This window comes from Bos javanicus, chromosome 6 (assembly GCF_032452875.1).
Source record: "Bos javanicus breed banteng chromosome 6, ARS-OSU_banteng_1.0, whole genome shotgun sequence".
NCBI lineage: Eukaryota > Metazoa > Chordata > Mammalia > Artiodactyla > Bovidae > Bos > Bos javanicus.
The window spans coordinates 106225169-106231168 of NC_083873.1; the positions used below are offsets into that span (position 1 = coordinate 106225169).

The 6000-nt window shown below is 38.8% G+C and overlaps 1 long non-coding RNA gene across 2 annotated transcripts in view; it reads left to right on the forward strand.

The window, feature by feature from the left end:
• LOC133249853 (uncharacterized) overlaps positions 1–5774 on the forward strand; it is a 65340-nt gene extending 59566 nt beyond the window's left edge. The window contains exon 8 of one of the 2 annotated variants that reach the window (XR_009737123.1): positions 5549–5774. This is a non-coding gene — a long non-coding RNA (uncharacterized LOC133249853). The remainder of the gene's footprint in view (positions 1–5548) is intronic. The other variant, XR_009737126.1, reaches the window with a different exon arrangement.
• Positions 5775–6000: the final 226 nt, after the last annotated feature.

The following is a 6000-nucleotide window of genomic DNA, read 5'->3' on the forward strand; positions in this document are numbered from 1 at the left end:
TCATTCAGAATGCAAATCAGTGATATCGTGTCATCTATGATGAGAAAAAAAGAGCCACTATCCAGACATCTCTGGCTTGTTTTATTAAGGAGGATAGATAGAACTGAATTCAGCCAAGAACCAGAACCTGTTCCATCAGCAGCAGGCATGAGTGAAATTGCAACCTGCCCTCTGTCTCCTGTTGCTAATGATTCTTCAGCTCTACCGTCTCCCACCTCCTCTCCCTCTACTAGTCGATAGTTCTTCTTGCTTGTTCACTGGATGCCAGCCCCTGGATGCCAGTTATTGTACTGTACTACTCTACTTTTCAAGGCACTGTATTGTGAGGTTTAAAATGCTCCCTTTATAATAGTGTGTTGGCTTCTGCCAACAATGATATGAACTAAGCATCAGATCAGATCAGATCAGTCGCTCAGTCGTGTCCGACTCTTTGCGACCCCATGAATGGCAGCACGCCAGGCCTCCCTGTCCATCACCAACTCCCGGAGTTCACTCAGACTCACGTCCATCGAGTCAGTGATGCCATCCAGCCATCTCATCCTCTGTCGTCCCCTTCTCCTCCTGCCCCCAATCCCTCCCAGCATCAGAAGCATAATTATAACTAAAATGAACATAAATATATATGTCCCCCTCCTCCTCTGGTAGCTCAGTTGGTAAAGAATCCATTTGCAATGTGGGAGATAGGGGTTCTATCCTTGGATCAGGAAGATTCCCTGGAGAAGGAAATAGCAACCCACTCCAGTATTTTTGCCTGGAAAATCCCATCCTTGGCAGGCTATAGTCTATGGGTTTACAAGAGTCGGTCATGACTTAGCCACTAAACCACCACCACCACATATATCCCTCCCTCTTAAGGCTTCCTCCCATACTACCGCCCATCCTTCCTCTCTGGATCGTCAAAGAGTGCTGGACTGAAGTTATTGTGTTATATAACAGTTTCCCACTAGCTATGTTACATATGGTAGTGGATGTATGTAAACGCTACTTTCTTTAAATAAAGGGCATGATGTAATGATAAAGGAGTTGATGATGACTGCAGCCATGAGATTAAAAGACAATTAGAAGAAAAACTATGACAAACCTAGACAGCATATTACAAAGCAAAGACATCACTTTGCTGACAAAAATCCATATAGTCAAACCTATAGTTTTTCTGGTAGTCACATATTGATGTGAGAGCTGGACCATAAAGAAGGCTGAGAGCTGAAGAATTGATGTTTTTGAATTGTGGTGCTGGAGAAGACTTTTGAGAATACCTTGGACAGCAAGGAGATCAAACCAGTCAATCCTAAAGGAAATCAACCCTGAATATTCACTGGAAGGACTGATGCTGAAGCTGATACTCTAATACTTTGACCACCTGATGTGAAGAGCTGACTCATTGGAAAAGATCCTGATGCTGGGAAGGACTGAAGGCAGGAGGAGAAAGGGATGACTGAGGATGAGATGGTTGGATGGTATCACTGACTCAATGGACGTGAGTTTGAGCAAACTCTGGGAGATAGTGAAGGACAGGGAAGCCTGACATGCTGTAGTCCATGGAGTCACAAAGAGTTGGACATGACTTAGCAACTGAACAACAACAACAAAGAGTTTATTCTCAAAAAAACATAAGAAAACTTAATGTGTATATACCTAATGAAAGTTCAAAACACGTGAAGAAATGTTTATTTTTTGTATTTATTCATTTTTTATGTATTATTTGTGTGAAAAGCATTATAAACCTATAGTACAGTACTCCATAGCTTATTGTGTTACTTGGGTGCCCAGGTTAACTTCGTTGGACTTATGAATAAATTGGACGTATGAATGTGATCTCGGAATTGAACTCATTCATGTGTTGGAGACTTACTCTATTTAAAAACTTGGTCCATCTATCACGGCAGGTTAGGAAACTGTCACCACTAAAGAATGCAGGCATTGGAAAAATGAACGTCCAAATAAAGCCTGTGACCTTCATGTGTTTCTCGTGTGCTTAAAACCATACTTGCACCAAGTGCCTACACTTTTGTTTTCCTTTCCAGAGGATGACAGAATCTCCTTTATGAAATTGTCTGTGTCAACATAAGGATAAGCCTTTCAAGCATCATCACTGAAGTCTCTGAGCCCCTAAGAGTGCTCATTCTAGAAACCCTAGCTGGTAGTCTCTCTTCTAACTGTAATAAATGGACTAGAGACTTCTTGCCAGACTGAGTTATTTTACTGAAATGACTTTTTCTATTGCCCAGGCCTTAATCTTTTATTATAACTTTTTACTTTGAAATAGTTTGTCTCTCAAGAAGTTTCAAAAATAATACAGGACTCCTGTGTACTTTCATCCAGCTTTTCCCAATTGTTAATATAATTAAAAAAATCATAGTGCCTTTTCAAAACTACGAAACTGGCATGGGTGCAGTAATAATAACTCAAGTGCAGACCTTATTCAGATTTTGCAAGTTTTTGCATGAAGTCTGTTAAGTTTTATTTTTGGTATATAGTTCTATGAAATTGTACCACATGCATAAATTCATGTAAACATAACCACAATCTGTTCCACCACTACAAAAACTTTTTCACTGTTGACTTAAATTTTTGAAAGCTACTAGTAGAAATAATTCTAGGTAGAATGACTTTGCTTTCATTAATTTATTATAAAGATCCAAAGTGAAAGGAAGAATTAGTAAATTTTAAAAGGTCATACTGTATCAGGAGGCACTTACAAGATACTAGAATGTAAATATGTTTAAGAACTTTCATTCAGTTGTAGATTACAAAATTGTAAGCGGTAGTACTCTAGCTATTTTTGCTGCAGAGTAAATTGCCCCAACTATGGATGGAGGTTCGTGACATTGTACAGGAGACAGGAATCAAGACCATCCCCAAGAAAAAGAAATACAAAAAGGCAAAATGGCTGTCTGAGGAGGTCTTGCAAATAGCTGTGAAAAGAAGGGAAGCAAAAAGTAAAGTGGAAAAGAAAAGATACACCCATCTGAACGCAGAGTTCCAAAGAAGAGCAAGGAGAGATAAGAAAGCCTTCCTCAGTGATCAGTGCAAAGAAATAGAGGAAAACAATAGAATGGGAAAGACTAGAGATCTCTTCAAGAAAATTAGAGATACTAAGGGAACATATCATGCAAAGATGGGCTCAATAAAGGACAGAAATGGTAGGGACCTAACAGAAGCAGAAGATATTAAGAAGAGGTGGCAAGAATACACAGAAGAACTGTACCAAAAAAAAAGATCTTCATGACTAAGATAATCACGATGATGTGATCACTCACCTAGAGCCAGACATCCTGGAATGTGAAGCCATTTGGGCCTTAGAAAGCATCACTATGAACAAAGCTAATGGAGGTGATGGAATACCAGTTGAGCTATTTCAAATCCTGAAAGAGGACGCTGTGAAAGTGCTGAACTCAATATGGCAGCAAATGTGGAAAACTCAGCAGTGGCCACAGGACTGGAAAAGGTCAGTTTTCATTCCAATCCCAAAGAAAGGCAATGCCAAAGAATGCTCAAAGTACTGCACAATTGCACTCATCTCACACACTAGTAAAGTAATGCTCAAAATTCTCCAAGCCACACTTCAGCAATATGTGAACCGTGAACTTCCAGATGTTCAAGCTGGTTTTAGAAAAGGCAGAGGAATCAGAGATCAAATTGCCAACATCCGCTGGATCATGGAAAAAGCAAAAGAGTTCCAGTAAAACATCTATTTCTGCTTTATTGACTATGCCAAAGCCTTTGACTGTATGGATCACAATAAACTGTGGAAAATTCTGAAAGAGATGGGAAGACCAGACCACCTGATCTGCCTCTTGAGAAACCTGTATGCAGGTCAGGAAGCAACAGTTAGAACTGGACATGGAACAACAGACTGGTTCCAAATAGCAAAAGGAGTACGTCAAGGCTGTATATTGTCACCCTGCTTATTTAACTTCTATGCAGAGTACATCATGAGAAACGCTGGGCTGGAAGAAGCACAAGCTGGAATCAAGATTGCTGGGAGAAATATCAATAACCTCAGCTATGCAGATGACACCACCCTTATGGCAGAAAGTAAGGAAGAAATAAAAAGCCTCTTGATGAACGTGAAAGAGGAGAGTGAAAAAGTTGGCTTAAAGCTCAACATTCAGAAAACGAAGGTCATGGCATCCGGTCCCATCACTTCATGGCTAATAGATGGGGAAACAGTGGAAATAGTGGCTGACTTAATATTTCTGGGCTCCAAAATCACAGCAGATGGTGATTGCAGCCATGAAATTAAAAGACGCTTACTCCTTGGAAGGAAAGTTATGACCAACCTAGACAGCTTATTAAAAAGCAGAAACATTACTTTGCCAACAGAGTCTGTCTTGTCAAGGCTGTGGTTTTTCCAGCGGTCATGTATGGATGTGAGAGTTGGACTATAAGGAAAGCTGAGCACTGAAGAATTGATGCTTTTGAACTGTGGTGTTGGAGAAGACTCTTGAGAGTCCCTTGGACTGCAAGGAGATCCAACCAGTCCATCCTAAAGGAAATCAGTCCTGGGTGTTTATTGGAAGGACTGATGTTGAAGCTGAAACTCTAATACTTTGGCCACCTGATGTGAAGAGCTGACTCATTTGAAAAGACCCTGATGCTGGGAAAGATTGAGGGCGGGAGGAGAAGGGATAACAGAGGATGAGATGGTTGGATTGCATCACCGACTCGACGGACATGGGTTTGGGTGGACTCTGGAAATTGGTGATGGACAGGGAGGCCTGGTGTGCTTGGTTCATGGGGTCACAAAGAGTCAGACATGACTGAGCGACTGAACTGACTGAACTGAAATTGTCCCCAAATTAAGTGGATGAAATAACAACCACAATTTATTTTGCGCACAAATTTGTAATTTGGGGAGCAGGGATTGTTCATCTCTTCTCAATGCTGTGTTAGCTGAGGTTGTACAATGTGGATTAGTGAGTCACCTGTCTGTCCATTAGTTTTCTCTCATAAGGTCTCTTCTATGGAGTGGCTTGCTTGTCCTCACTGTCCGTGGCAAGATTTTTGAGAGTAAAAGTAGAGACAGGAAATAGTAGCAATCAGTTTTTGAAGGTCTAGGTACAGAACCTGTATAGCATCATTTCCATGTATTGGTCAAGAAGACACAGAGACTAGATTCAAGGGGAGAGGACATATATCTTACTGTTTGATGGGAGAAGAGTCAACATTTTGGGGACCCTGTTTTTAAACTACCATGTTAGTTTTTGTATAAAGAAATTTGCCACCTTAAAAATGTTTGGAATTTAAAAACGTATTACAAATATGTTGCAATGAAAATGAAGTTCAGAAATAGCTTAACCTTGAGATACATTTGTTTGGAAAAGAGCCCTTTCCCCAAGAAAATTATTAAGATATACAAGTTGAAATATATGAAACATATGTTTGTAAAACATATAAAATGTGATACATTTGAAGCTGAATATTTTCATTATATGTAGCTAATGATTTTTATCAAAAGCAATGGGATAAGAGTAAATGTTTGAAACTAAAAATTAAAAGAATTAAACATTTTTAAAACTAACAATCTTTTTTTTTTTTTTTCTAGTGGTGTTTTAACTTGGCATGATAAAACAAGTCACAGGGCAATGAATTGACAAAACACTTCGTCCTGATGCCAAGAATCTTAACATCTTGCTTAATAGCAAGGATAGTACATCCTCTTTCTTTACAAAAGGCCCTTTTTGAATTCTGTATTTTTCAAAATATTAATTCCAAACTTAAAGATTTAGTATTAAATTCTTTTTAAATATGAAAAGATGATAAAAGTAAATTTAAAAGTGAAATAAAAGTGTTTATTGACTTTTTTTGATTTTACAAAGCTGTATTTTGTGTGTTGTTCTGTAGTATTAAATGAGTTAACAACAGAAGGAAAATCAGAAAAAGGAAAAATCTGTTTTTGGCTCATAGTATATTTGGTTTTACTTAAGAATTTAGATTTCTGCACCAAAACTAAACTAAATAGCTAAAGCTTTATGCAAATGACCTAAAATATGGGAC